Raw genomic sequence first — 10,829 nt, 5'->3', positions numbered from 1 at the left:
ATATCCTGTCTTTATCATGTGCACCTCAAACACATGATAAGATAAGAGTTGATCCTGCTCTTATCCTATCCAATTGCTATCCTGTTCACATATCATATCTTGTCCTAACCTCCAAACGGGTCCTAAAGGTGAACCAGATACTTAGTCGTTTGTAGGATAAGGTCAAGCTTTTTAATTTTAGTTTAGGAAGTACTACCAACTATCTATTTTCACTTCAAGATAATTCCGTTGAATTAAGGTACTCGGGATTTGGAGTCATTTGACTATTTTTTTGGTTTTTAGCGTTTTCCTATAAGTATTACTTATAGAGTGAATCACCATTTTGGTCCCTAATAATGTTGAGACCGGTCATATTAGTCCCTTGAACTCAGAAATGATTTAAAAAAGGCTTGAAAGTGTTAACGTCGGTCATAGTAGTCTCTGTCTAAGTTTGACCGTTAGTCCCTGGAACGGAAAATGCCCACGTGTCAAGTTATGTGCCACGTAGGTTTCAATTTAGTCCTCAACACTATCAATTTAGTCCCAGATTCTTTTTTTTTTTAAATCAGATCATCATCTTTTTCCTCATCATATTCCACACAATCTTCATCTCAACAAAAACAAGAAACCCAGAAATATATATTAAAATGAAGGGCTCAAGCCAAGAGTACATAAACAAATTACACAGATAAGAATTGGTCCAAAAGCAAAAGCGACTACAGTAAGGAAAAAAAGGAAGAGAGAAATAGAGTAAACTAGATAACAACATAACCAGTAGCGAATAACAAGCCACAAAAGCAAAAGCATTATAAAACTAAGCATCAGGAAGAGGAAAAACGTGCACTCTTGATCCTGCAGCATTTCCACGCCTGGTCTCCTTGCTACGCCTTCAGCACACATAAAGCAAGCCAAAACGAAATTGGACAGAAAGATGAAGCAAGGCCGAAAAGCATCCCTGAAGCAAAAACGCGCAGCACCAGAACAATACACAAAGTTAACCATTCACTCCAGACACAAACAAGGTCCTCAGGTCAAATTGCCACTGAAATAGTTAATGAGTTTTGAAATTGAACAATTCAATGCTAGTTAGACTATGTAATAAATTATTCCAGTCAAAAGAAAAATACTCGTACCATGAATAATCAAAGGTTATCTTCAATCAAAGGTTGTTTCCCCTTTATGATCAAACACTAGAATCAGTTTTGGAAAACCATGAATAATCCATCCAATATCATGAAATAGTGACTTTGATTACAAAACTGATGAATAAACAAATTGCAACTCAGTTTCTTGATCTATGTCTTGGTCCTGGATCTCAGGTTCTGCTACAACAAACGCTTCAGCATTCGATTGCCAAAGGCACGGGACATTGCTAGCACCCCACCAACTCTCCATGTAACACCCCGATTTCGGTGGCGTCACTTTAGTAACCAAAGAAATAACTTAAGCGGAAAAACGTGAATTATTTTTTTTTCGATAATGTAAGTAAAGACAGAAAGAGATGAAACTCTAAAACGAAGATAACAGAACTAATATACAATATGATTACAGCCCCCACTGTAAGTTGTAAACCACGTCACGAGTAAACCTCCAGTGACGGAAAGTAAAAGAGAGTAACGCCCGTAGGCAAAAGTACAAACCAAGGTAAAAATACTGTGTCCGCAACACTAAACCTCAAAATCTGAGAACAAGTTGGCCCAGCGGCCTAAGAAAAGACCCCCTAAATCCAACCAGCTCTCTGTGATCTCCATAGGAAACCACACAAAAAGCTACCGGTAGGAAACTACCCTGTCCCCAAAACTGAAGCATGACGGTCAGAGCATCGACACTACTCCTACACTAATCCCATCTCGAGTAAGTCGCTCGGTGGCCAGCGGGGTCGACCACCCCTGAACCGTAGTCCTCCTGATCAAGCTTCTTCAACCTAGTTTCCCCTGAAGGGTGAACCATCGTGAACCGGTCCGCCATACTCAACTGACAATGGCGTAGTCCGCCCAAACACACACAGAAGACGCGAGGGTCAACTCCAAAGAATTATATAAATAATAAAACCAGATATATAGGGTAATAATTATTTAGCCTCTCAGGCTTATACGTTTAGGGATAACATCCTAGGGTTGCATATATCACAATGAATATAAAGATAATAACAACAATTAGCATGCCTCAAGTAGGATAAACAGTTACCAATCACACTCAGCAACTAAGTTAGCATGTATGTTGCATGAAATGCAATGCTGGGTAACAAAATGCATTCCGGAAGAAGGATGGACACCATCGAGTCAGCCCTAACACCGGCCAAAGTGGGACCATTCCGCTCGGGCGTCTCTTACACCACACAAAAGTAGTCAGATCAGCAGTGAACCCGTAGGTCTGCCATTCCGTCTGCTACTGAGGACCACCGTAGTGTCCTAAATATGGAAATCCGGGTCTTATGACCATTTTGGAATCCACCGAGGTCCGGTAATCCGCCGTGTATTAACCTCAAAATGAGTGCATGAATGCAAGTGATTAGCCAAACAACGTCTCCGACCTCACTCGACACGTCGTCACGTGTTCTAGCTAACTTATTGTCTCTAAAAAAACCTACCCTAAGGCAAACGTCGATTCTGCGACAAAATGAATTAATCAAAAGAAGAAGAAGATACTTTGGAACTCATGGTTCCCGGCTAAACTTTAGATAGCCAATCAATAAACTGCTCATCGAGCGAAAAGGTACCGAAGTACTTGGAAACTTATAGTCTCCGGCTAAACTTTAGATAGCCAAACATTAAACTGCTCATCGAGCGAAAAAGTATAAGCATACTCGGAAACTTGTAAGTTTCCTCAAGACTTGGACTCGACGACACTTCTCATATTTCCCAAACTAATATTCAGGCTCTAAGCTCTTATCTAAGGGTATCATTATTGTTCAAAGGATTTAGAAATTGATTAATGTCTTATGAGTTTTCCGTGATAAAATAGTTTTCATTTTAATCTTATAATACTTCCTAAGAGTTTTTAGAGATCCCATAATCTCAAATAATTCCCTGAGAAGGTCTCGATCCATTAAAACATAACAAGGTCCGAACTCCGTTCGTCCTTTAAAACTCTCTCAAAATCTCATAAAAATTCGGCATGACTTGCCCGTAATCCTCACTTTCCAGAAACATAGGCACGAGTGGAATAGCATCAATGAAACAGCTCAACCAATAGGCATAAACAGCATATTCCAACACATCCTAAGTTAACCATGTAGCACATAGCATGTGAATCATTTAGCACACAATATCATGGCATCAAGTACTCAACAAGTTCGGCCGAAGCCTCAGAAATCATTTCAGACATTTAGCAATTAGGTGCATAACACATAAATCAAGTCGAATTTCATCGACACCTAAAGCATTATCTAGTAATTCAGAGAGTAGCCCTCACCTGTAACTCCTCCAGCGTTTTCCTCACAACCTCCTTCACGTTCCTCGCCTTGATCTCCAGGAAACTCCTCAAAAGAACCTTAAGCCAAAATCACAGAAATCAACACATTGAGTCAGAAACTCAGCAAGCAATAAGTCCTAGGGTTACACGGTACACTACAAACTCTGTGGTACGACAATCTAACGCGTTAAGACAAGTTTTCGAAAAAGTCGGATTTCCTCCCCCCTTGGTATAGCTCTCGGCCACTTTCCTTAATTGGGAGGGTCGATTTTTCTTCGATCAAACTTGGTTCCTAGGTTAACATAAGCCGTAACTAAGACGGTTCTAGGCTCGGAAAAATTTTCGGATCGAAAACTGATATAGGGGCAGTTTGGTCATTATTTTTAGCTCAGAATTTCAAAATTGGATTTTTGAAAAACAAATTGGATGGGGACGTCCACAACGACGTTTATGACGACAAATCCTACTAGCACTAAGCCAAGTCGATAGATTAGAGCGTAAAGGTTGCGACTTTGCCGAAAAATGGGTATTTAGGGTAGAAATTGATCCCGGCGGCATTTCGTCGACATTTGACAAAATCTAATCCGCAGAACACGCTCAGGAGCATGCAGGGAAGAAGTTTAGACGCTGAAATCAGCTGATTTGAACAGTTTTTCAAAAACCTCAAAATTTTGAACTCAGAAAGTCGCAGGAGAAATGGACAGAAACGACGATTCGAAGGAGAGTATAGATTACCTACCTCGAGGTCTTCGATTAGTGACGATCGGTGAAGCAAACGGGCAAGAAACGACGAAGATCCGGATCTCTCTCTCTCTCTAGGAACTCGCGGTTTTGGGGGTGGGGAAATGGGTTTTTTTGCAAAAAATCTAATTTTCAAGCTATTTATAGGTTTTGGAAAAAACGGAAAAATGATTTTTTTGCGATTCCGATTTTTCCTGCGCGTTCCTCTGCGCATTCTAAGATAGGTTCTGGCGACAGAATTCCAGAACTCAAAATAGGATTCTTGGAATTAAACCAGAAGATCCAAGATCGGCATAAGTCGGTGTAAGTCGGTTTATCCCGAAAAACTACTTTTTGCAGTGATCGTCGGATGAGAAAACTTCCTTCTGAAGAAAGATCAGAATTGACGAGAGAAATAGGAGAACGCGGGTGGAATCTTCTTTTGCAGCTCCGAATAGAAAAGTCTTCATCGTCTGTCGATCTTAGGTTTTCTCGAACTATCAGGGATTCCGTTTCGGCAAACTTCCGAGAATTGGAATTTGACGTTCGTACTTTCCAGGATTTCGCATCGAAATGGTTGTTTAAGGACGGAAAAGAGAAGTTCTAACATTTCTCTGAGGATTTTTTGGAATTAGTTTCCATCGTGTCCTAAAGCGTAAATTAACTATTCACTAATACCTTTGACCTAGGATTAAGCGTATGTTAGTCGTGCTATAACTCTTTCGGTTTTTCGATAAATTCTTGGACTTTTCCTGAACCTTTTTCCTTCCCAAATTTATCTTAATCAAATAACTCTTTTATTTTATTCACTTATCCAAAGCGTTAAAACTTGGGCCTTACATTACTACCCTCCAAAAAGAAAGTTTCGACCTCGAAACTTAAGGGTCAGTAAAAAGTTCTGGGTACTGTTCCTTGATCTTTTCCTTCAGCTCCCACGTCGCATCGCCGGTGTCCTTGTTCCAAATAACCTTCACTAACTCGATCTCTTTTCCCCTCAACTGCTTTATCCTTGTGTCACCAATGCTGATTGGCGGTGTCTCGAAAGACAAGTTATCCTTCAACTCAATGTCATCCAGCTCGATGACGTGCGTCGGATCAGAAATATACTTCCGCAGTTGTGACACATGGAATACATCGTGAATGTTTGATAGAAAAGGCGGTAGTGCGATCTGATAAACTACCGGTCCTACACGACGAGTAATCTGATAAGGTCCAATGAACTTTGGCGTCAGCTTTCTTGACTTGATTGCTCGACCAACTCCTGTAGTCTGGGTAACTCGCAGAAACACATGATCTCCTTCTTCGAATTCCAGGGTTCTGCGCCTTTGATCTGCATAGCTCTTCTGTCTACTCTGAGAAGCCTTCATCTTCTCTCTGATCTGTTTAATCTTCTCAATTGTCTGTTGCAGAAGTTCCGGTCCTACTAACAAATTCTCTCCATCTTGATACCAACATAAAGGTGTTCTACACTTGCGGCCATACAAAGCCTCATACGGTGCCATGCCTATGGTCGTATGAAAACTGTTGTTGTATGTGAACTCAATCAGTGGCAATAGGGTATCCCAACTGCCCTTGTTGTCTAACACGCAAGCTCGTAGCAAATCCTCCAATGATTGGATAGTTCTCTCAGTTTGCCCATCAGTCTGTGGATGATAAGCAGAACTTAATCTCGGCCTCGTTCCCAAAGCATTATGAAGAGCTCCCCACAAATGTGAAGTAAACTTCGGGTCTCTATCGGAAACGATACTTGTTGGCACTCCATGACGTCGCACAATCTCAGCTATATAAATCTCTGATAGCTTATCCACGTTGTACGTAGTTCTCACAGGTATGAAATGAGCTGACTTAGTCAATCGGTCCACGATTACCCAAATCGAATCATATCCCTTTTGAGTTCTTGGCAACGCCACGACAAAATCCATCGATATGCTATCCCATTTCCATTGAGGTACATCCAAACTTTGTAGCATACCCGAAGATTTCTGATGTTCCACCTTCGCCTTTTGACAGATTAAACATGCAGCTACATATTCTGCCACTTGTCTCTTCATCCCTGGCCACCAAAATTCACCTTCAAGTCCTGATACATCTTTTTCATTCCAGGGTGAATGCTCAACTTGCTTTTGTGACCTTCGTCCATAATCAACCTCCTTAAGTCAGGGTTGTTAGGTACGCACACTCTATCCTTGCATCGCAGGATATTGTCACTCCCTACCTTGAATTCCGGGTCCTTACCCTGAATTACTAAATTCTTATTTTCCGAGTAAAAATTCATCTTGTAACTGTTGGTCTCGGATTTCTTCCATCAATCCATTGGTGATCTTGATCGTCCCAAACTTCAGTTCTCCCTCAGATGCTCTCACATCTAAGCTCAAATCTCAAAATTGTTCCAGCAGTTGCAGCTCCTTAACCATCATTGATGAGATATGCATCTTCCTGCTCAATGCATCAGTAACGACATTAGCCTTTCCAGGATGGTATTGTAAGGTAAAATCGTAATCCTTGAGAAATTCCATCCAGCGTCGTTGTCTCATGTTCAACTCCTTCTGGTCAAACAAGTACTTTAAGCTCTATGTCGTCCTGCTCGACCACTCGTGTCGGTTCTATGTTGGAAATAACATTGGTTGACGCTACGTGCAATTGCACAACCTTAACCACTTGATCCTTTACTTTTGTTCGTCCAAAAATTCTGCTTAAAATCAGTACACCTCTGGCATTCCAAAGTGAATGTTCAACCTGTCCTCGTGATCTCCACTCATGATTCAAAACTTAACTCGATCGCTCTATAACTCATAGACGAACTATTCCCTTGGAATCTACTAGTCCATTAACGTCGATTCCAACTTCGTAACTATCCTCATTCGCACCATGAGATCAATCTTCTACTTAGTCATCACTCAAGTAAAACTCGACGTGAGTCTTAATACCTTGTGCATCGCTAGACCCAATCCCTTTTAACATCCATTCATCAGCGACTTATAAGCTAATCACCATCTTAATATCTTACAATCCATTATTGTCATCTCCCCTTTTTCGAGACTTCCCTTACTTGAACCATAAAACCAACCTTCACTTATTCACAACCCACTTTACAATTACCTAAAATCCTTAACACTTCCCCCAAATCCGAACTTATTCCCTAGAAGATCAAACCATAGCTGTACCTCAGGAAACTTAACTAGTCATTTTTATCATCCGATCCCTCAACATTCGGAGGTTTAACTACAATCATTAATGCCAACACCACTAAATCTCTGATTCGAACATGATTTTCACCTCCCAAGGTCAATCTTAACCCTTAAATCCTCACTTAACTTAGTGAAATTCACTTGCTAACCCCAGCATGCAATATCGGAATCCATAACAAAGTTCCATTCACTCTTAGACTCTAAGAAATTTGTCCACCTATAACAACCTCAAGTATTTATCTTAATACTAACTCTTTATTTCCGTAACTAGATCGTCCTCCCATCAATCCGATACTTAGTCTCTCGATCAAAACCCAACAAACCTTGAGTCCTACGCACTTAAGACAAGAATTCATAGACTTAAAACCTAAACTTTCACCACGTTTGGACCTCAAATGTCCTTTAATTCTTCAATACTTCTTAAATGAATATCCATTTCTTAAACTATAACTCCTCCCCAAAGGAGATCAACTACTTAACAAGAACTTTACTTCCCAACTCAACTAATCCTCGATCCAATCAAATTAATCTTACCAATCCATCTATCAAAGTCCATTGCCAGTTCTGATTCCGAATATCACCCCCTCAATATTAAGTTGATCAGGCCTAATACATCGAAGGTGAAGATTTAGAAAAACCCACTGGAACATTCGATGAGTTCCTAACATCCAGTAGTCACAGAGATCTTGATATTAAATCCTCAATGATGCCGCTACGGAACTACACACTCTCGACACCATACATATACTATCCATACGGAATCTCTCTGAGATTCATCCTTCAGCTTCTAGCTTCTTGTTAAACGCATCGGTGCAAGACTACTTTCTAGGCTTAACGTGTTATTCTGAACCTCGTGTAACTTCTATAGTTTAAACACGAGCAATGGTCAAATAAAGTATTATTAGGCGTAATAACTATAAAGTCAATGCTTAAACAATTTAAGTAAAATTGGTGCGTCGCATGTGCTACGAGAGTAATGGAGCGTATTATACTAGAATGAGAAGGAATAGTTAGAAGGTTACCATCGTTTGTGCGCTCTCCTCTGACTAGTCCGTCAGCTCCCTCGCCGCACGAGACATAGACTCCTCCCCGTGCAGCAGGATGTCTTCCTCTTACCGTAGGCACAGATGGCTCAACCCTGGTTACATTGCAATCCTTGGCTTGATGCCCCGGGCGATTGCAGTTAAAACATAGAGGTCTCCCGTCTGGACACTTGTTAGAGTGGTGCCCCACCTTCTTGCACCTGTAACACGTTACTTGCTTCCTCGCCCCTTTAGATATGGCAGGAAGTTTACCCTTCATCTTGTTGTCAGACGGTCCCGCTTGGAACGTCCTACAGTTCACGGCCAAATGTCCACGTTGTTTGCACTTGAAGCATTGTGGTCCAGTCACTGAGCACTGAAAGGCGTAGTGTCCAAGTCTCCCACAACGGTAGCATGTCACAGCCTCCTGGAAATTAGTTGCGGTCGTTAACTTGCGTGATCCTTGGGTAGGGTCTCTTCCCTCGGGATGCTGGTATGGCTTCCACTGCCGGTACTCCTGTGGATCTGACCTCACTGGTCCTCCAGCTCCAGCTCGATCCAATCCACTATGCTGGTACTTGGACGCCTCGATTAGCGGTTGAGGTCGTTCACGTGCAGCCTCCTCAGCGCGTCTGTAAGCGTCCTCAGCAGCCTGATTCATCATTGCCTCAATCATGGTAGCTATTGCCTTTGCCATCCTGTCAGGGCTTACCATCCTATGCTTAGTCAAACAAACAGTTAGTACTCATCATCGGATAGCATCTAACATACTATACAATATGATCAAGCAATAACTTCAATCAATTCTAAGCGAGAAATCGCTTGGCAGACAATCAATTTTTACTCTTTGCAGAGTCACACAACCTAGCACAGAAGACCTAGTCCCCAAAGACTCCCGAAAGACTCGACTAAGCTCTGATACCACAATGTAACACCCCCGATTTCGGTGGCGTCACTTTAGTAACCAAAGAAATAACTTAAGCGGAAAAACGTGAATTATTTTTTTTCGATAATGTAAGTAAAGACAGAAAGAGATGAAACTCTAAAACGAAGATAACATAACTAATATACAATATGATTACAGCCCCCACTGTAAGTTGTAAACCACGTCACGAGTAAACCTCCAGTGACGGAAAGTAAAAGAGAGTAACGCCCGTAGGCAAAAGTACAAACCAAGGTAAAAATACTGTGTCCGCAACACTAAACCTCAAAATCTGAGAACAAGTTGGCCCAGCGGCCTAAGAAAAGACCCCCTAAATCCAACCAGCTCTCTGTGATCTCCATAGGAAACCACACAAAAAGCTACCGGTAGGAAACTACCCTGTCCCCAAAACTGAAGCATGACGGTCAGAGCATCGACACTACTCCTACACTAATCCCATCTCGAGTAAGTCGCTCGGTGGCCAGCGGGGTCGACCACCCCTGAACCGTAGTCCTCCTGATCAAGCTTCTTCAACCTAGTTTCCCCTGAAGGGTGAACCATCGTGAACCGGTCCGCCATACTCAACTGACAATGGCGTAGTCCGCCCAAACACACACAGAAGACGCGAGGGTCAACTCCAAAGAATTATATAAATAATAAAACCAGATATATAGGGTAATAATTATTTAGCCTCTCAGGCTTATACGTTTAGGGATAACATCCTAGGGTTGCATATATCACAATGAATATAAAGATAATAACAACAATTAGCATGCCTCAAGTAGGATAAACAGTTACCAATCACACTCAGCAACTAAGTTAGCATGTATGTTGCATGAAATGCAATGCTGGGTAACAAAATGCATTCCGGAAGAAGGATGGACACCATCGAGTCAGCCCTAACACCGGCCAAAGTGGGACCATTCCGCTCGGGCGTCTCTTACACCACACAAAAGTAGTCAGATCAGCAGTGAACCCGTAGGTCTGCCATTCCGTCTGCTACTGAGGACCACCGTAGTGTCCTAAATATGGAAATCCGGGTCTTATGACCATTTTGGAATCCACCGAGGTCCGGTAATCCGCCGTGTATTAACCTCAAAATGAGTGCATGAATGCAAGTGATTAGCCAAACAACGTCTCCGACCTCACTCGACACGTCGTCACGTGTTCTAGCTAACTTATTGTCTCTAAAAAAACCTACCCTAAGGCAAACGTCGATTCTGCGACAAATGAATTAATCAAAAGAAGAAGAAGATACTTTGGAACTCATGGTTCCCGGCTAAACTTTAGATAGCCAATCAATAAACTGCTCATCGAGCGAAAGGTACCGAAGTACTTGGAAACTTATAGTCTCCGGCTAAACTTTAGATAGCCAACATTAAACTGCTCATCGAGCGAAAAAGTATAAGCATACTCGGAAACTTGTAAGTTTCCTCAAGATTGGACTCGACGACACTTCTCATATTTCCCAAACTATATTCAGGCTCTAAGCTCTTATCTAAGGGTATCATTATTGTTCAAAGGATTTAGAAATTGATTAATGTCTTATGAGTTTTTCCGTGATAAAATAGTTTTCATTTTAAT

Source organism: Lotus japonicus, chromosome 6, assembly GCF_012489685.1.
Source record: "Lotus japonicus ecotype B-129 chromosome 6, LjGifu_v1.2".
NCBI lineage: Eukaryota > Viridiplantae > Streptophyta > Magnoliopsida > Fabales > Fabaceae > Lotus > Lotus japonicus.
The sequence above is the reverse complement of the archived record's forward strand: the minus strand, read 5'-3'. Positions refer to the sequence as shown.